This window comes from Canis lupus, chromosome 30, assembly GCF_003254725.2.
Source record: "Canis lupus dingo isolate Sandy chromosome 30, ASM325472v2, whole genome shotgun sequence".
NCBI lineage: Eukaryota > Metazoa > Chordata > Mammalia > Carnivora > Canidae > Canis > Canis lupus.
In genome coordinates this window covers 40,089,712-40,111,323 of record NC_064272.1, presented here as the reverse complement: position 1 = coordinate 40,111,323, position 21,612 = coordinate 40,089,712, and the positions used below count along the sequence as shown (strand labels likewise).

Here is a 21,612-nt window from a genome sequence, read left to right as displayed (position 1 = left end):
CCGGGGGGGGGGGCGGGGCGGGAGCACCTGCCTCCCCGCCGCAGCGCTTGCCCCGCCCGCCCCGGCCGCTCCGCCCGCCTCCCCACGCGCGGGGCCGCCCCTCGCCCTGCTCCCGGCCGTCGGGTCACGCAGGTCAGCGCTGCACCTGCCCCGGGTCAGCCCGTCTTCCAGGTCAGGGCACGTGATACGGGGACGCGGCGGCCTCCCCAGACGGCGCGGGAAACCTACAGGTGAGCAGGGAGAGGCACCCACCAGGGCGCCGGGTCACGGGGGTCACGGTCGCAGCGTCCTGCGAGGCAGCATCGGGCCCCCACCCGGCCTGGCTCCCGCGGGCAGCGGGCTCGCCCTCTCGCCTTATTAAAAAGAAGAGGGAGAAGACTCATACTAATAAAATCATGAATGAGAAAGGAGAGATCACTACCAACACCAAGGAAATACAAACGATTTTAAAAACCTATTATGAACAGCTATACGCCAATAAATTAGGCAATCTAGAAGGAATGGACGCATTCCCGGAAAGCCACAAACTACCAAAACTGGAACAGGAAGAAATAGAAAACCTGAACAGGCCAATAACCAGGGAGGAAATTGAAGCAGTCATCAAAAACCTCCCAAGACACAACAGTCCAGGGCCAGATGGCTTCCCAGGGGAATTCTGTCAAACGTTTAAAGAAGAAATCATACCTATTCTACTAAAGTTGTTTGGAAAGACAGAAAGAGTACTCACTTCCAAATTCGTTCTATGAGGTCAGCATCACCTTAATTTCAAAACCAGACAAAGACCCCACCAAAAAGGAGAATTACAGACCAATATCCCTGATGAACATGGATGCAAAAATTCTCAACAAGATACTAGCCAATAGGATCCAACAGCACATTAAGGAAATTATTCACCATGACCAAGTAGGATTTATTCCCGGGACACAAGGCTGGTTCAACACTCATAAAACAATCAATGTGATTCATCATATCAGCAAGAGAAAAACCAAGAACCATATGATCCTCTCAATAGATGCAGAGAAAGCATTCGACAAAATGCAGTATCCATTCCTGATCTCGCTCTCAATTACATAAAATCTTAAATTAAAAAAAGAACCGGGCCCCGGAGGGGCTCAGCAATTGAGCATCTGCCTTTGGCGCAGGACGTGACCCCGGGGTCCTGGGATCGAGTCCCACGTTGGGCTCCCCGCAGGGAGCCTGCTTCTCCTTCTGCCTGTGTCTCTGCCTCTCTCTCTCTCTTTCTTTCTGTTTCTCAGGAATAAATAAATAAAATCTTTTAAAAAGAAAGAAAGAAAAAAAGAAGAAAGAGAAAGAAAGAAAGGAAAGAAAGGAAGGAAAGAAGAAAGAAAGAAAGAAAGAAAGAAAGAAAGAAAGAAAGAAAGAAAGAAAGAGAAAGAAAGAAAGAAAGAAAGAAAGAAAGAAAGAAAGAAAGAAAAGAAAAGAAAAGAAAAGAAAGAAAGAAACCATGTAGGCAAAAGCCCATAAGGGGAAGGTCCAAGGACAGGATCGGGGCCGTGCGCTGCTGCAGAAAGAGGCAGAGCAGCTGGAGACACAACTACAACTACCGTCCTCCTTGGGCAAGGCCTTCAATGTGGGTGAATTGCCCACCCTGGCCCTCGCTTGCTCCACCTTTCCTGTCCCTGGGCACCCCACCCACATCCTGGCTTCAGTGCCCTTGGCTGCCAAATCTCTCCTGACCTTTACATCCACATATATACCTGCCCACTTGGGCATCTCCTCAGGATGTCCCTCAACAACTCAAACCCACACGTACACAGTTGACAGCATCCCCTTCCAGATTTAATTCTCCCGTATTCCCTTTGTCAGGAAGTGCTTTCCACCTCCACTCAACTGCTCATGCGAGAAACAGCTCCCAGATCCATCTAGGACTCCCTTCTACCCGACTCCGTGTTGGGATTGCTGCGGTTGCCTTCTTACTGTTCTCTTAACTTCTAGTCTTCACCCTCCAATCCATCGCCTACTGCAAATAAAGGGCTCTTTCAAAAGGGTAAATTGGGGGCAACTAGGTGGCTCAGGGTGTGATCCCAGAGTCCTGGGATCAAGTCCTACATCAGGCTCCCCTCAAGGAGCCTGCTTCTCCCTCTGCCTGTGTCTCTGCCTCTCTCATGAATAAATGAATAAAATATTTTAATAAATAAATAAATAAATAAGGGCAAATCTATGATGTTACTCTTCTGTTGAACACACTTCAGTGCCCCATCATGGGCTTTCCCCCTCCCCCCGCCATGAGCTTATATAATAATATGCAAACCCCCTACCATGACATATAAGCCCTGTGTGAACTAATCCTTCCTTTTCTCTTGAGACTTGTCTTCAACACCCCCGCCCCGTGGCCATACAGAACTTCCTTCCTATCCTCCAATGCCCTACCCCCTCTGCCTCCCCTCTCATTTCTTCCTCCATCTCCATTTACTCCTTCAACTTGTTAATACCTATTCATTCTTGGGCATCCTGAGTGGCTCAGCGGTTTAGCACCGCCTTCAGCCCCAGGCCTGATCCTGGAGACCTGGGATTGAGTCCCGCATCGGGCTCCCTGAGCGGAGCCTGATTCTCCCTCTGCCTGTGTCTCTGCCTCTCTCTCCATGTCTCTCATGAATAAATGAATAAAATCTTTAAAAAAAAAACCTATTTATTCTTGAAATTTTGGCTTGAACATTCCTCCTCCCACTAACTCTGGATGAGGTACTTCTCCCATGTACCCCTATTTTCACCTGTACTTTCCCTATACTGGCAGTTGTCACATGGGTTGTAATGACCTGGTTAGTTGTCTATCTCACCCATCTGACTATAAGGCCTGTAAAGGCAGAGAAGCTATCCTATCTCCATTATTATTATTATTATTATTATTATTATTATTTTAATATTATTATTTTAAGTCTTCAACACCTTGCACAGTGCCTGGCTCATAGTAGGCATTCAGTCAGTATTTGCTGAATGAATCAACAAACTAATGAATGACTTGCTAAAAAAGGCTGAACTTTACCATGAAATTTTTAAGCAGGAGAGTGACATGTTCAGAAAGGATCTCAGTTCCCAATTTGTCAACAATCAACCTTTCCATCTTTGTCAAGTCTAACTAACAAATCCCATCGGCTTTCCCTTCAAAAGATGCCTACAAATCAACAACTTCTCCCAACACCTCTTTATTCCTCCACCTGGAAGCCACACCTGGAACTTATTGTCTCCTTGCTTGCTTGCTTTTTTTTTTTTTTTTCCTTGCTTGCATTCAATCCTAAATTTCCCTCTCAGCCAGCATCTCTTCTGATCTCGATGGCTTCCCTGAGGATCTGAGCCCCTAACCACCACAACTTCTCAGGGGCTCAGGGGTGCTGCTCTTGCCCATTTATTGTCAAAATTGAGTACGAGAGTACTGAGAAGCACCTAAGTAGATCACTCTTGGCCAAGATGATGACTCTCCTTCTTGCCTGCTGGTCCCTACAAACAAGGTGCCAAGAGCACTCAGGTAGCCTCTGCAGCTTACAGTTCAATAGGACTGCTGCTGTGTCCTCTTGTGGAAGATTCCCCTTTGGGGACAAATACCTCTATCCCTGCAGGGCCCAGAGATCTGGAATTGTGAGATCTGGAAGCCCAAATTCTACAAATGCCCATTGAGAGTGACGGTACTAGGTCCCTCTTGCTCCTACCTCCTTGGTTCCTGGGCCCATGTGTTCTTCTGACTGGGCACACAGCACCGTATAAAGGTCTTTGATTCAAGATGGATGTGGCTTCCTGGAAGCTGAACCCCATCCTCATAAGGTATTGCCTCTAAGCTGGAGCTTCAAGTGGGCATCAGGAGGCCATTCCAATGCCCTATCAGGCCAGCAGCTCTGGGTGGTCCAGTATATGACTAGATGACTCAATTCTGTGATCATAGACTCATTCCTGCACATCCACTTCAGTAAGTTGGGTCCCTGACCTGATGTTATGTAAGATCTTGTGCTGGTGAATGAAATCTTCAAAAAGCCTTCAGGTAGCGGTACTGGATGGGATCTTGTGGGAAGGAAAGGTAAACAGTACCCAGAATATGCTATTTCCTATCAGGATGAGTCATGGCTCCACCAGGATGGAAGGGATTCCATGTAGTCAAGTTACCACTACCTGGCCAATTGGTCTCCTGGAGGATGGTTATGACGTCGGGGGCATATTCAACAGTAGCTGACAGTGGTCCTTGTAAGTGGGAGCCCATGCTGTCAGGCTCACACTAGCCTCTGCATCTACCACTGTGGCCACTTTATCCGTGTCTCCTTCGAGCCAGCACTGGGCAGCTGATGAGAGACTGGCTGAGGTCGCCTGCCCAAGTGAATTTTGCCTTTTTTAGTTATTTAGTGTCTCTTCCATGGTGAATGCTTTCTAGCTGGTGTTGCCATGTGATACAAAGATCCTACTCGGGGTATTTGGCTGGCTCAGTCAGTAGAACATGTAACTCTTGATCTTTGGCTCATGAGTTCAAGCCCCATGTTGGGTGTGGAGACTACTTAAAGATCGTCATGCCTTGTGGTAATTCCCATACGTCTATCCATCCTTGTGTCTCTATCCCAAACTCTTTGTCCCTAATCTTCCCAAATTTCTTCTTCCAGGCCCCTACCAGTCATACAGTCCTTTCACCATTGCCCCTGAGTTCATGTGTATTCTAACCTTGGGGCACTGCTCTGTCTACAGAGTCGGTGCCCAGGTGCACCTCTTGAAGTTCTGCCCACTGAGAAGATCTTTCACCTGTTTCTCAAGGTCACCCCTAAGTGAGGGGCAACTACCCTCCGTTCTCAATCACATACTGAGACAACTCTCCACAAGTCAAACACAGGATTTTCCCTCCTCTTTCAGCTGGCTGTAAGGAAAGGAAGCCTACATATAGCCATCAGTGTGAGCTGAGGAGGTGCTGGTGTAAGGGTGTGTCACGACCTGGCATCTGGGCTGCCTGTCCAAGCAAAACTTGCTTGAACCATCTGATCCTATCACTTGTGTTCCATCCCAGATGCACCGGCTCCATCATAGGATGGATTACTGCTGGCTGCCTGGTATTACGTCTTGGTGGGTTTGATAGAGCCTCGCTCATGATGGGTAGTTCTGACATGTGGTCCCTCGATGTCCTATGATCGGGCCCAGTGGCACATGAGCAGTTTTTTTCAAAAGGCACACAAACCTCTCCGATACATGGCATGGCCTTACTCCAACACCCCAAGGACTTATGTTGTGATTCCCAGGGGAAGTTGCCGCAAACCACACACAGCATCTTTTACCACTGAAAACAGTAATACCATCTATACCATCTATAGAAGCATAAGTGGCCACGTGGCTTTTATACAATTGCCTGTTAACCCTCATCTTTAAAAAAAATTTTTTTCCATAAGATGTCAGTGAAGCTTAGTAATTGCCACCCAATGCCATTGTGCCGTTGTGGTCCCCCTGTGTTGCTCAGATGTCTCGTACATTCCCTTCTGGAAGCATACCATCCCAGGTCACCACCCGTGAAGGGTTTCACAATTGGACCCCCACTTTATGCTAACCAACAACTATCTGTGTTCCAGGTACTGGCGGTCAGGGGGCGCTCGGGGCTAGGCTAGCAAAGACCACTACAGCTCCAGAACCCCACCTGATGAACTGCTTTCTCAGACCACTCCTGCCCCCCTGCTCCTCTTGGGAGCAGGCTCTCCTCTTGATGCAAGCACACGAGGACCAGCAGGAGGGTGCTTTTAGAATTCACATCTGTGTAAGGCAAGACAGAAGCAGAATTGGGGCAGAAGGAGAAGCTGGGCTGAGGTACCAGCCTGAACAATAATCCAATGGATGTGAATTATTCTGTTATTGAATTAGATGGCAAAGCATTGGGTTTCTTATGCAATAGCATGATAGCCATGCTAAAGGCATACAATGGATAGGGACACCTGGGAGGCTCTGCGGTTGAGCGTCTGCCTTTGGCTCAGGGTGTGGTCCTGGGGTCCCGGGATCGAGTCCTTCATCGGGCTTCCCGCAGAGAGCCTGCTTCTCCCTCTGCCTGTGTCTCTGCCTCTCTCTCTCTGTGCCTCTCATGAATAAATAAATAAAATCTTTTAAAAATAATAAAACAGACTATCTCAGTACATCAGAATTTCTTCATGGTGAAAGAGCTGCAGCCGAAGTTTCTGATTTGTTCATGTGTTAGCCGAACAAGGGTGGCCATTTACTGATGGGGAATTACTTAGATTGGGTCTGACTGAGCAGCTGACAAAACGTGTGCAGAGAAAATGAACTTGTCTGCTACTATGAGATTTGGGGGCAGAAGAGAACATGGGGAAGCAAATCAGTAATCAATTGAAAGCCAAAGCAGATTATTTCTGGTAGCTTTCCTTGGCTTTTGATGAGTTAACAGATGTTACTGATCCTGCTCGCTTAGTATTTATTTGAGGAGTCAACGCCAAATTTGAAATGACTATAGGATGGGCCTCTGTGAATGGTCTGAATGAACAGGAAGTTTTCAAAGAAGTTGAGGAACCACTAATTTAATACAACCCAACGTGGAATCTGCAAAGATAGATTACAACTGATGGTGGTAAAAATATGTGTGGAGCAGAGAAAGACTCAGACAAATGTAAAAGCTTGTGAATGCATAAGATGTGAAGGGCCCACCGTGTTGTGCATCAGCAGCCACGTCATTGAAAATACTTTGAATCTGTCACATGTCACTCACTCACAGTGTCAACAGTGAACATCGTTCTCTAGGCGAATATTGCCAATTGCATGATTTTTTTGTGTCAAAAATAGAAGCTGAGTCATCTGACTTGCCCTATCACACAGCAGTTTATTGGGTTTATTGCAATGCTTCAGCCCAAGACCAGGTTGAAATTGCACTCAAATGTTTATAACAGCCCCAAACTGGAAATAATCTAACTGCCTATTCACTGGCAAATTCATGGGACAGATCGTGGTCTAGTGTATTCGGCTGTGCTATGGACTGAATCGTGTCCCCCAGAACTCATACATTGAAGACTTAACACCCGATTTGATATTTGAAGATGGGGCCTTTGGTAATTAGGCGTAGAGGAGGCCATGAGGCTGGAGCCCTCATAATGGGATTAATGTGCCCCTCCTGCATGTGATGACCCAGAGAGAAGTTGGCCATCTGCAAGCCTGGACGAAAGTCCTCACAAGAACCCAACCATGCTGATACCCTGATCTCAAACTTCTAGAACTAAAAAAACAAAAACCAAAAACCAAAAAACAACCAGTCTCTCTTATTTAAGTCACTTAGTCTATGGCATTTTGTTAAGGCTTTCCCAAAATGACCAAGTATGGTCTATTGCATTCACCGTAAAGCAGTAAAAAGGGTGCACATTACTGACAAATGCCATGAAGTGGATCGATCTCAAAAGCACTAAGTGAAACAAGACAGACACAGAAGACAGATGATTCTATTTATAGGACAGTCTGTAAAAGGCAAAACTACAGGAAGAAAAGACAGATAAGTGGTTTCTAGGAGCTGAGCCTGGCAAATGGGCGTGAGGGAACCTTCTAGGGGGATTAAAACATCCTATATCGTGATTGTAGTATATGCACTGGCTGTGTACATTTATCAAAACAACAAAAAAAAACCCTACATTTTAAATTGGTGAATTTCACTATACATAAATTTCACCTCAATAAAGTTATCTAAAGCACATCCACACACAAGCGTGCACGGCAGGTCGCCAGCTTGAAGTCTCTGCTTGTGTAAGTTATAATCAGGATGTTGATAGAAACACAGCTGAAACATTTCATTTTGAAATCTGACCCATGTCCTTAGTTCAATCCAGCAGCCAATCGTGTTGGCTTTAGCTTTCTGCTTTCAGGCCACAGCAGCCTCCCACCTAGGCTCTGAGCTTCTGCTCTTGCCTTTACAAGCTATACACCTCGGAACAAACGGAGATGCTCTAAAATATTAATCATTTTGTAGGCACACCTGAGTGGCTCAGTCGGTTAAGCATCTGCCTTTGGCTCAGGTCAGGATCCCAGGGTCCTGAGATAGAGCCCCTCATGGCGCTCAGCGGGAACCCGCCTCTCCCCCTGCCCCTCCTACCTGCTCTCCCTCTCTCTCTCTCTCTCTATCAAACAAATAAAATCTTTAAAAAAAAGAAAATTCTATTATTAAAAACCACATTAAACCATCTCTGTCCAAAACCCTCCCCCATCACACTGAGGGAAAAAATTCAAAGATCTTTCCGTGGCTTCAGGTCCTCCCTTGATCTGGCCCTTGCTTGGCCCTCTGATTGATCTATTTTCTCCCGCTTCAGGGAGGCTTTCTACTCAGCCTCCAACACTCCTGCCTCGAGGCCTCTGTGCTTGCTGTTCCCTCTGCCCAGAATGCTTTTCCCCCAGAGCTCCTACATACTCTGCTCCTACCCTTCACTCAGGTCTCAGCCTAAATACTACCTCCCCGAAGAGGCTTTCTTCAACCTCCGATATGGGAGCCCTTCTCCACTTTCTCCTTCTAACTATGTTTTATTTTTTAGAGCTAGAGCTTTGTTCTATTCATTGCTGGCTCCCTTGCACCTAGAACAATATCCGGCACGTTTAAGTGCTCACTGCGTACTTCATCGATGAACAACGAAGACACAGATGAACAGATAAGCTGTTGCTCTGAAGCCTTCTTAGACTTCCCAGCCTGCACTCACTTACCTCTCTCTTTCCCTCATCCCTCTGGCTTTGGTTGACTTTATGTCTTTGTTTCTTTAATAACAGCTTTATTGAAATATAATTAATGCACCATTTAATTTACCCATTTACTTTTTACAGATAAATTATTTTTGATAAATTCAATGTTGTGCAGCCATCACCACAGTCGATCTTGAAATATTTTGATCACCTCGAAAAGAAAGCTCACGCTCTAGCTGCCGCTCCCCTATCACCTCATCCCCCAGGCCCTAAGCAGCCACTCATCTACTTTCCATCTATGGATTTGCCTATTATGAACATTTTTAACAAATGGAATCATATAACGTGTGCTATTTTGTGACTCGCTTCTTTCACTTAGCATACTCTTGTCAAGGTTCATCTATGTTGTAGCATTATCCATATTTTATTTCTGGTAATGACTGAATAATATTCTATAGTATGGATATACTACACTTTATTTATCCATCAGTTGATGGACATTTTGGCTTTTTCCACTTTGGGGTTCTTACGAATAATGCTGCTATAAACATCTGTGTACAAGGTTTTGCCTGGAAATATGTTTTCATTTCTCTAGGATTAGAAATGGCAACTTTGGATCTAACCATTTAAGGAACTGCCAACTGGTTTCCAATGTGGCTACACCATGTTACATTTCCACCAGCAGTGTGTGAGCCCGATTGCCACATCTCTTTAGTTGTATGTCATTGATCTATATGTGGTTTTGCTGTCTTATCACAATACAAACGTTTCACTGTATTTCTGGGACCACTTCAAGCTTAGGTTGTTATTGACCTTATGTTATTGGTCGATGTTTAACATATGTGACACTTACTACCTCAACTGAACTGTAAACTGTTTTAGGGCAGAGTCTATGTCTTGTACATATTCCCCTTCACCACATGGTGAAGTACCAGGCATGCAGGAGGTGTTCAATAACTAACTATCTGTTAATTATCTCAAAGAATAACAACAGAAGTTGGCAACAACTATGAAAGGAGAAGAAGGAAAAAAGGAAGGAAGGAAGGAAGGAAAGAAGGAAGAAGGAAGGAAGGAAAGAAAGAGGGAGGAGGGAAGGAAGGAAGGAATGGAAGAAGGAAGGAGGGAAGGAAGGAAGGAAAGAATTCAGGGCCATAGGGAAATTTAGAACCTAATCATTTGAATTTTAAATATTATAATGAAAGGTCAAGCATCAAAAAGCTCATTCTTTTGCTTCTCCCTGAAAAAAAGTAACTCTCTCATTGTGAGATTTTCCACATGCAAAAGAATGAAGCGGGACCCCTTCTTTACACCATACACAAGAATTAACTCAAAATAAACCATAAGAGCTAAAACTATGAAACTCTTAGAATAAAATCATGTTGACCTTATCTTAGGTAAAGGCTTCTTAGATATGACACCAAAAACATGAGCAACAAGAGAAAACATTGATAAATTAGACTTTATCGATATTTAAAACTTTTGTATTTCAAGAGACACCATCAAGAAAGACATCCCACAGCATGGGAGAAAGTATTGGAAAATTAGATTTGATAAGGGAGGGCAGCCCGCGTGGCTCAGCGGTTTAGCGCCGCCTTCAGCCCAGGGCCTGATCCTGGGGACCCGGGATCGAGTCCCACGTCGGGCTCCCTGCATGGAGCCTGCTTCTCCCTCTGCCTGTGTCTCTGCCTCTCTCTCTGTGGGACTCTAATGAATAAATAAATAAAATCTTTAAAAAAAAGATTTGATAAGGGATTGTATCCAGAATATATAAAGAATTCTTCGAACCCAGTAATAAAAAAGAACCCATTTTTTTTTTAATAGGCAAAGAATCTGAATGGACTTTTTCCACACAGAGTACTTCGTGGGCTCTGGTGGATGCTGGGGTGCCTGCGAGTGGAGAGGGCGACGTCCCCGTCCCTGGCCGGCAGGGGAGGAGGGGCAGGGCCACAGCCTGCTGCGGCTGTCCCATGCATAGAGAGGTACCGGCCACACGACGGTGACCACAAGCATCGAGAAGGATGTGGGGAGACTGAGGCCCCATAACCTGGCAGCTCCTCAGGACACTTGGGGGAGTCAGACGTCACCCAGCAATTCCGCTCCGGTGTTGCCCCCAGATGTCGTGTGTTGGCACAGACCTACCCAAATGTTGGCAGCAGCCAAAATGTGAAAACAATGCAAACGCCCATCAACTGGCAAGTGGATACATTCAATGTGATGTGGTCACACGACAGACTGTGATGACAGGGCGGCCGGAGCACTGACCCCCGTGGGGACCAGGAGGCCTTCTGAGAAGACCATCATCTTTATGATCATGGAAGAAGCTGGTCACACCACCGCGTGTCATATGGTCCTGGTTACACGCAGCGCCCCGCGTGGGCAAGTCTGTACAGAGAGAAGTGGTCACCTGTGGCTGAGGGCACTGAGTAATGCATGTACTTCACTGTGCACGTGCAAGAGTGTGTGTTTGTACTTTTAGGGGGTAACAAAAATATCTAAAATTGTGGTGATGGTCATACGACCCTGAATATACTAAAACCCGTCGAACCAGATACTTTAAGTGTGTAAATTGCATAGGATGTAGATACACATGCAACATAGGTACACACGTCACACATGAGGGTGAGGGGTGTTATAAGTTCTGTCATTCATTTTCTGTTTTAAAAAATATTTTAAAAAGACAGTAATTTGGAGCGCCTGGGTAGCTCACTCAGTGAAGTGTCTGTCTTCGGCTCAGGTCATGATCCCAGGGTCCTCGGATTGAGCCTCACATGGGCTCCCTGCTCCTGGGAAGCCTGCTTTGCCCCCTCTCGTTCCCCTGGCTTGTTCTCTCTCTCTCTCTCTCTCTCTCTCTCTCTCTCTGACTGTTAAACAAACAAATAAATAAATAAAAATCTTAAAAAAAGAAAAGGGAAAAGGCAGCAATTTAATCATTGGTGATTACAAGGGTCTTGGACACACTGCACACACCAACGTGGGCCCACCAGTGTTCCAGGACTCCACCTTGTTCTGATACGCTTAATAGCCCTCAGTTCTCTCTGTTATCCAGCTGTGTGGCTGAAGCTCACTGCTTCCCAGAGCCACCCCAGAATTTCTGTATAGGAATATTTTAGGGGCAGCAGTCCAGTTAGAAGAAAAAGAGGTCTAAGAATTTGTCCTGAAGCTGTGTTGGCATAGCAGAGTCACTCTTTCACTTAAAATTTGGAGGCTGATGGAGATTGGATCCTAGAGTGCTGCTTCTGGGTGGTCCCTTCCTCCACTTCAGTAAGGGCCACATAGAAATGAGCCTGTATTCTTTAAACCTGCTTCATAGGGGCCCCTGGGTGGCTCAGTGATTGAGCGTCTGTCTTCAGCTCAGGTCATGATCCCAGGGTCCTGGGATTCAGTCCCACATCAGGCTCCCTGCATGGAGCCTGCTTCTCCCGCTGCCTGTGTCTCTGCCTCTCTCTGGGTGTCTCTTATGAATAAATAAAATCTTTTAAAATAATAAAAAAAAAAGTGCTTCACACTTTCAAGGCCCATCCATGTTCTCAACAAGCAATCATTTTGCTATGACATTCGTTGACTTATAGCACACGAGATACACAGCACATGAAATACATAGCACAGGAAAATGGCCCTACGTTTTTAGCCATGTCTACCAAGGGGACTTCTTTCTTTGTGCTAAAAATACCTACAGATGATTTTAACTGTGCCACGTTCAGATTCTCCTTTCAACTCATCTGTTCCTTCCAACATGTTGTCATTTCTCTGTTTGGAAATCACAACCATGAAACCTCAAACATTTATGGGTTATGCTAACAGCTTCCCTTGGTGTATTTTTAATAGTCATTGCTTTTATTATTACCAGATGTCAAGATCCCAAATGATAACAGAGCGACAGACTTTAAGGGTAAGATTATTTGGGCAAGAGAAATGTGATGTTTTTGTATTTTGTGAGATAGCAGGTGTCTGACCTGGTTGGTAACTGAGACGCGTTTAGACAAGTTCCCTGATTTCTTTGCCAACCCTCTGTATCTTCACGGGTCAGGAAGGGTTGGTAATGCCTTCCTCATAGGGTTTTGGTGAGAAATGTTTGGGATTTCATGTTGTACTAGTTACCTACTGCTGTATAACAAATTACCCTCCACATATAACATCTTGAAACAACTTTTATTAACTTACAGTTTCTGAGGGTTAGGGAACCGTGGAATGGCTCAGCTGGGTGGTTCTGGCTCAGACTTTCCCACAAGGTTACATTCAAGCTACTGGCCAGAGCTGCAGGCTCTGAAGACTCATGTGGGACTGGGAATCACTTCCAAGACCACCCGTGTAGCTGTTGGCAGGAGGCTTCAGGCCCTCACCACAGGGACTTCTCTATGTGACCTTCCCCAAAGGCAGAGACACCAAGATGTTATTAACCCAAGCTTGGTGGTGACATCCCATCATGACTGCCACATCCACCCGTCACACTCACCAACCCTGCAACAGTGTAAGAGAGGACAAAGCAATGGTTAAGGTAGCAGGAGGCAGGGGTCATTGGAGGCCATCGTGAAGGCTGGCTACCACCTAAGCAGGCACACCTGGGCACCACGACTTCGACAACCATTTATTGGGCAGTTGTGTGCAGGCTCTATTCTGAGTGCAGGCGTATAAAACAGAACGGGCCGCATCCTCCAGGGCCTCCATTCTAGAAGCTCAAGAAATGCTTAAGAAATGTGTTTTCTCCTAATAAGAAAGAAACAAAAATACTTCATTAAATGAGATCTTACCAATCAGAAGTACAGCTATAGGCTGACCAATTCCCACTTGGGAAAGTTGGGGAGCGCTCCCCGTATGTGCCAATTACAAGACGGAAGACTGCGGTTTTCAGTTTAGAGGCTGGAAATTTATAATAAGAATCCTAGCTGCGGAGTGCGGGGTGGCTCAGGTCATCATCTCAGGGCTATGAGGTCGAGTCCGCATTGGGCTCCACGCTCAGCACAGAGTCTGCTTGGGTTCTCTCTCCCTTGCCTCTGCCCCTCCCCCTGCTTGCTCGCATTAAAAAAAAAAAAAAAAGATGTTATTTATTGAGAGACAGAGAGAGGGAGAGAGAGACAAAGGTAGTGACCAAGATGGCTAGGGAGCATGAGCTGGGAGGAGAGGGAGAAGCAGGCCTCCGGCCAAGCCGGCTCCCTGCCTGACGCGGGGCTCGATTCAATAATAAGATCTTTAGTGCTCGCTTTGGCAGCACATATAGGAAAATTAGAACAACAATGAAATCTTAAAAAAAAAAAAAAAAAGAATCCTAGCTGCAGTAAAGACACCCATTATAATTATCTGTGAGAAAATGTGTAATAAGCAAATTGATGGTATCCACCATCGTGAAAAAGTGGTTATTTTCCAAATCTATTCTCAGACATTGGTTGCACTCTAGGCACACTAATAAACGAGCTTCTAAAGTCATGACGTTCTCAGGTCCTCGTGAAAGCCGCTAAGGTGGGACCTCTGTTTGGCCATGACTCATCTGCCGTCAATTTTGTTGACAATATAATGTATATGTAGACATGGTAGATTATATAAGAAGATAACTTTGAGCTTCACATCTTCTAGAATGCATTCTGACCACGCCAGTGTGTACCAATTAGTGAGTTTTTACTCTCCTGATACTTTACTCATCCTAAAATATTCAAATTTCAGACTCTTAGAGGAGACATGTATGATTCATGGGATTAATGGCCAAGGAATCTGCCTACATTATCAAATTAGCCTTGTGTTTCACTAGCTTTCATAATGCTGCAGTCAAGGTTGAGCTTTATACATAAATATTGACGTCTTATTCTGAGCTTAATAAAACATGCATATCTTTCCAATATACCATAGATAGAATGAATGCTAAAATGTCTGCTGGTGCCAAGAGCCTGCAAGGGCCCAACAGATACCATCCGAGGGCCCACTGGATGGATGGCTGTCCTTCCCTGTGATGCCCTAGGCCAGCCTTTCAGGGCTCCTGAAGACCCCGTGGTTAGGTAGCTCTTTGCTGAGCTTGCTGCCCTCCACCAGTCCTGTAGAGGATGCCGGAGAGGAACGGATACCACCTCTGATCCCATAGATTTAACGAAAGACACTGGTCCCATGGTCTCCTCCTCCACGAGAAAGGGTCAGGATTCTGTGTTATTCACAGAAGTATTCTCAGTGCTTAGAAAAGGGACGTGGAGTTATCTTCATTAGAATCTCTGAGAATTAAATCATCACTTGGCCCCCAGGAGTCTCCACACTCACCTCACGCACCGTGAAACTCTAATGAGAGCCGTGGGGCCGAGCAGAGGCCAGACTTTGTGCGGTGCTCACTCTCCGGCCTCCTTGATTTGTGGCCAATCCCTGCTGCTCCATGACCCTTTTCACTTCCAAGACTCTGCCCAACGTGTTCCCAATCTTCAGCCCAAGATGAAGATTTCAGCATTTTTTGGCCAAATGGGAACAATAAAAATGATGTAATGAGTTTTTCACAAAACTCAATGGAAAGGACTATTTATTCTGAACTATTCTTTTTTTTTTTTTTTTTGGTATTAATATGTTTCCTCTTATATTAAGTGATAGTAGATCGTAGCTTTTAAAAACATGTCTTGGGGCTCCTGGGTGGCTCAGCAGTTGAGCATCTGTCTTCAGCCCAGGGCGTGATCCTGGGGTCCTGGGATCGAGTCCCACATCGGGCTCCCTGCATGGAGCCTGCTTCTCCCTCTGCCTGTGTCTCTGCCTCTCTCTCTCTCTGTGTCTCTCATGAATAAATAAATAAACTCTTTTAAAAAAGAAATCTTGGGTATGTTCCCTCTAAAGTCATAAGTGTAGAGTGTAAATTGGTAAATTTAGCAACTCATAAAGAAGAAAATAGACATCCTCTATAATCCCAGTTCTCAGAGAAAATAAATGAAGCGGTCTGAAAGATGACTTTCTATTCCGTTTGCTCAGTTTATCACTTAACTTTTTAAAGAAAATAGAGTTATTTTGTATAAGCTGTTAGGTAACCTCATATTACCCCCTCCTGCACAATTATGGGCTGACTTGGCACAGCAGGTGTATGAATGAGAGCTTAATCCTCACAACAACCTATGAGGTGGGCCCTGTTATTTTTCCATCCTTGTAAGTGAGGCTCAGGGAGGTGATGATAAGCACCCATTTCACAGAACCAGCAAATGCTAGAGCCTGGATTCTGACCAGGGGTGCCTGGTGCTGGAGCTCAAACTAAAACAGTGTGATTCAGGTCACTTCTGTTATGTGGATTTACCACAATTTATTTAACCAGCCTTTTAACTTTTGTTCATGTTTATGCCCCTCCCCTTTTTTTAGTTATCGGTGTTATACATAAAGCTTCAGTGTAAAACCTCAGGATTAAGTCTATATGTACATTATCCACAAGTATTTCCATGAATAGTTTCTAGCAGAAGGCTTGCTGGGTCAAAGAAACTGCAGAATTTTAAGTCTTCGACAAGTTTTGCCAAACCGCATTTCAGATTGTGCCTTTTTGGAATGTTGTGCCCCTCGACACTCTCTCCGACAGGCTGTGATAGGGCCAGTGTCCTCACACTTTGCCAACACTGGGAATTTGGGGGTTTGTTTTTATTTTTAGATATTTGCCAGTGTGAGAGGCCAAAAACGACCATCCATTTGTGTTTCATTCATTTTCTTTTCTTTTCTTTCATTACTAATGTGGATACACTGTAAGATAACCCCCAATGATCTCAACCCCGCATGGTCCCCTCCCCTTGAATGCCTATGATTTGTTTCTGACAAATATAGCAAAAGTGAATGGATTGTGCACGTGATTGACCAGCTGATTTGGGGCTCATGAAAAGTGAGTGGGCCTTAATTATTTAGATGAATGCTTTAAAAGGCCCCCCCCTCCCCAGGGGCACCTGAGTGGCTCAGTTAAATGTCTGTCTTCAGCTCAGGTCATGAGCTCAGGGTCTTGGAATGAAACCCTGCATCCAGCTTCCTGCTCACTGGGTAGTCGGCTTCCCTCATCTTCCTTCTCCCTCTTCCCCTGCTTGTGCGCTCTCTCTCTCTCTCTCTCTCAACTAACTAACTAACTAACTAACTAACTAACTAAATGCCTTTTTGAAAAAGGCTCCGTCAACTTGGAGACTCACCAAAATCTCTCTCTCTCATTCTCTCCCTCCCTTGGCTGCTGCAGGCTGAGGAAGCAAGATGTGGCAGGCAGGTGCCTCCTCCGCCAGCCGGGGAGCTCGGGGCGCAGTCTCCCCCGTGGAGCCTCGGTGGGCCCCGGGCCAACGCCTCCGTTCCGGCCCGCAGGGCGCTGAGCCGAGAACCGGGTAAGGGGGGGCCCAGAGTTGTGCACACAGACGCGGGAGGCGGCGGCGGCTCCGGAGCTGCGGGGTCTGTGGGGCGAGAACTTTGGGCGCGTGTAATGGGCCATGAGCTCCTCCCGCAGCCCACTTTTCTGTGAGTGCTCATCACTTTCTTGTTTGAGTCATTAATGCACCAAAGCCTCCTTTATAAGGCATCAGCCCATTCGTCTGTCCCGATCCATAAGGAGCCGCTGCTCGCTTCCCTGGGAGGGGAAGGGCCTTTGCTTCCTGGTTTCAGAAATCCGGCTGGTGACCCGGTTGCTCTGGCCCTGCAACCCCCCTTTGTTTCTTTTTGTTTTTGTTTGTTTGTGTGTGTGTGTGTGTGTGTTTTCCCCCTTTGTTTTGACTCTGGCCGGTCCACGACCACAGTGGCAGCCGCCTCGGCCAAGCGGGCCTTGACCTCTTCAGCAAGGGAAGGTGGCTTCGTTCCCCAAAGACGAAGCCAGGACCCGCGCAACCCTCGGGTGACGGCCTGCGGGAGGATGCGGGCCGCGTGGCAGACGCCCTCGGGGGCGGAAATGCAGCTTCCTCTGCGGTGCCAAGCGCTTCAGGGCGGGAGATGCTGCCGCTGTCAACCACCTGCTGGGTGATCAGCCCGAAGCGGGGGCAGAAGGCGGGTGCCCAGCGGTGTGGCTTCGCGGGCCCCACTTAGCGTCTGGCCTTGGTCGGCTGCCCGTCTCGTGGTGGTGCCCGGGGATCCTAATGCTGATGCCCAAAGCTTGGAGGCGGGAGGTCTTCCCGGGCCCCAGACCAGTGCCCTGGGCTGGCACAGTGACTTGCAGGGGCGCTGGCCCCAGCACGGATGGCAGCTAGCGCCTCGGCGGCCCCAGCACGTCCCCCACCTCAGCGGGGCCCTCCTTGGCGACACAAAGCCCACCCTCCCCCAGTCGGGAGGCAACAGTTTCTCCAGAGCTGGGTTGGTCCCCAGATGCCGGGGAAGGCCGCGCGCCCCGTTCTTGCCCCGCAGCCTCCCAGCCTTCCCGCCGAGGGCCGCGCGGATCTGCTGCACCTGCGTGGGCTCCATGTCGTCCACTCCACGATGGAGCATTCGGGATGATCATCCAAAAGTTGGGTGATCTTAAGGCAGCAGTTGGGCCTCTAGGGCCCGCTGTCCTCCCCGGGCATTGCGGCGGCGCGTGGGGAAGGCCATACAGGGACAGGGACGCGTCACCCTCCCAGGAAGCCCGAGAGAGCCACGGCCCGTGCACTTTTAAGCGGCCGAAGCCGCTGGTCTTCCCTGTCGGGAGCAGACCCTCCTGGCGCCCCGCGGAAGGCCCGACCCAGGCAAGCCTACAGGAAGAGGCACCTCTGTCTTTGTCTAGTACCTTTGTAGCTTTGTCATTGCATTTAAATCTTTAATCCAACTGAAGAGGGTTTTGATAAATGGCGTGGTACTGAGAGGTCTGCCTTTACGTTTTTTCAAATGTATCAATAATATATATTGAATAATCGTTTGCTTTTCCATTGAATTCCTATCAAACTAAAAGTCTGATTTTGGCCTTTTCTATGTCATATTAAATCTGCTAGATTCTGCCTTGGTATCAAACTATTTTCATTATTAGGACTTTATAATTCATTTTTAATATCTAATAGGGAAAAGCACCCTTCACTTCTCTTCCTTTCTAAACTGTCCTCATGGGACGCCTGGGGGGCTCAGCGGTTGAGCGTCTGCCTTCAGCTCAGGGCATGACCCTGGGGTCCTGGGATCGAGTCCCGCATCGGGGCTCCTGCAGGGAGCCTGCTTCTCCCTCTGCTGTGTCTCTCTCTGCCTTTGTGTCTCTCATGAATAAATAAATAAAATCTTTTAAAAAATAAAAATTAAAAGAAATAAACTGTCCTCACTAATTCTCACACATTTCTTCTTCCATTTTATTTATTTTTTATTTTTTAATTTTTATTTATGATAGTCACAGAGAGAGAGAGAGAGAGAGAGAGAGAGGCAGAGACACAGGCAGAGAAGCAGGCTCTATGCACCGGGAGCCCGACGTGGGACTCGATCCCCGGTTTCCAGGATCGTGCCCTGGGCCAAAGGCAAGTGCCAAACCGCTGCGCCACCCAGGGATCCCATCTTCTTCCATTTTATCCTTAGAATTGTTACATCGAATAACATTGGCAATTTAATTATATTTGTGGTATACCAAATTACATTTATAGATAAACTGGAGGAAAATTGACATCATCTATGTAATTCTATACTGGAACGTATATTGGTGCTCTCTGTGTTTTTTTTTTTTTTGGTTTTTGTTTTACATGGTCCTAGTCAAGAAAATTTTCTTCATAATAGACTATTTACATTTCTTGTTGACTTGATAGGGTTTTAAATATTTTTAAATATTTAATATTTAAAAAATTAATAAATTAATTATATAATTCTCCAGAGCTGGGTTGGTCCCCGGATGCCGGGGAAGGCTGCGCATCCCGGGGTTCTTGCCCCGCAGCCTTAAATAAATTAATTATAGCATACTTTTTTAAAGATTTTATTTATTTGTTTGAGAGAAAGAGAGAAAACAAGCAGGGAGGAGGAGCAGAGGCAGAGGGAGAAGCAGACTCCCCGCTGAGCAGGAGCCCCATGTCTGGCTCGATCCCAGGACCCCAGGATCAAGACCTGAGCCGAAGGCAGACGCTTAACCCACTGAGCCACCCAGGTGCCCCTAATTATAGTATATTTTTATAATTGTTTTTTGCTAGGTAGAAAAGATATGAATTTGCTTAATTATGCAACCATAAGTTAGCAAAAATTTGGCAAGAATCAACTGGCTATGTGGAATTTACAAAACAATTACATATTTACAATTCTAATTTACAATTCAAATTACGATATACAATTACAATTGCATATTTTGTTATTATTTGTAAATTATTTGCTATCCTTCCTTGTATCAATAAATTTGTAATAAACAATATGTATATATATACAAATTCTTTCCTAAAGAGCCAGGTTCTTAAACGTTTATCAGCACCCCGCCAGGGAGGTATATACGCCTGTGCTGGTCCGTCTAAGCCAGCAAGGGAATCCCTAATTCCTCATCAGTGATTGGTTCAGAAGGGGAGAGATCAAAGCCAGTGTGGGTCAATGAAACAGAAAACAGGTTTTCTGGGGGATTCTGAAAAGAAGCTTCCTTGGTTAGTGAGAGCCTCAGGAAGCCAGCTCCTCCCAACGGTCACAGACAGGAGGCACGTGATCCCAAGTATTTTGGGAGCCATTGTGTGGCCCTAAGAACCATCCTCTGAACGCAGCTGAATCGGTAACACAAGAGCAGGGAAGCAGAAGACCCTGCTGATGACGCCTGTCGACCCTGGGGTCCTCTAGCTGCACGTCTGCCCTACCACTGGGCCTGTTGTTTGAGCAAGCTCACTTCCCCCTTGTGCCACTTTTTGATAGGCTTTCTATCAGCCCGGAGCACCCTGATGATACACGAAGAATGAAGGCGGTGTCTGGAGGGCCATCCGTAGCACCCCGTAGCCTCCCCCCTCCGCTGCACCCACGCCATCCTTGCCTGCACCCTGTGCACACATGCAGCGCAGCCTTTGCCCAGCACTCTCCCTCCTCACAGGCCACGTTGGAAGCTCTCTCTCCTTTATTTTTTTTAATTTTATTTTTTAAAGATTTATTTATTTATGATAGAGAAAGAGAGAGAGAGAGAGAGAGAGAGAGGCAGAAACACAGGCAGAGGGAGAAGCAGGCTCCATGCAGGGAGCCCGACGTGGGACTCCATCCCGGGACTCCAGGATCACGCCCAGGGCCAAAGGCAGGCGCTAAACCCCTGAGCCACCCGGGGATCCCCGATCTCTCTCCTTTAAAGACCCGCCTTGAACCCTACCACCTTCATGAAACTTGTCTAGTTCAAGGAAATTCTCCTTCGTGCTCAGCCTGCAAGAGCCTCACCGTGCGTTGCTGTCTGTGGATGCCTGCGCTTTCCCGAGCCTGGGTCCCTTTTCTCAACCAGAGCAACGTGCTGTTGGGCCGAGGCCATTCCGTGTGCACCCTCTGGCCCTATTCTACTGCCTGGCTCAACTTCCTGCTCCTTGTAGTGTCCAGTCAGCACTTCATGGGGAACCCGCCAGCCTTTAGTCTCTACTCCCCCTTGCTTTTTATAAGCACCAGGATTCAGCTGGACGAGATTCCCACAACAGCAAGAGGGGGGTGATTGTATTTTGAAGGTCTTTACGAGTATAAGGCATGTCTAAAGTAGCTATAAATAATTTATATTGTCCATAACTCAAGCTGATCAAAATAGACCTCACCACCGTGATGCAGCAAAATCTGGTACAAGCCGCTTTTCTGCTGCCTCCAAACCAATTACACACTTGGAGCAGATGAAAATCTGACTGGATTCCCTCCTGAATCGGATTAATGCCCCATCCGCAACCACATTAATCACAATCTGTCCATGATTAGACATCGGATAATCTCATTGGACAGGAGGTGACAGCCCAGATTCTATTATCTCATTTATTCTATTTTTGAAATTCGCTGGTAACTGTAGCCTCCAGAAGATGTTTTCCAGCAAAAGAGGATCATCTGTGCGATCTGTTGAAAAATTGTTGCTTGATGGGCTTTGACTGTAACCAAACACGCGGCATCGCTTATAATTCCTATTTTATTTTAAGGTGACGAAGAGACAAAATAGGGCATGAGAGGGTGGTCCTTGTTATGAGAAAAAAT

General features: G+C 46.5%; 1 long non-coding RNA gene across 1 annotated transcript; it reads left to right on the top strand.

Moving 5' to 3' along the window:
• Positions 1 to 11: 11 nt before the first annotated feature.
• On the top strand, positions 12 to 15,360 carry LOC112675538 (uncharacterized). Its single transcript, XR_003145905.3, has 2 exons — positions 12 to 230; positions 10,447 to 15,360. It is a non-coding gene; the product is annotated as an uncharacterized LOC112675538 (long non-coding RNA).
• The last annotated feature ends 6,252 nt before the right edge of the window (positions 15,361 to 21,612 follow it).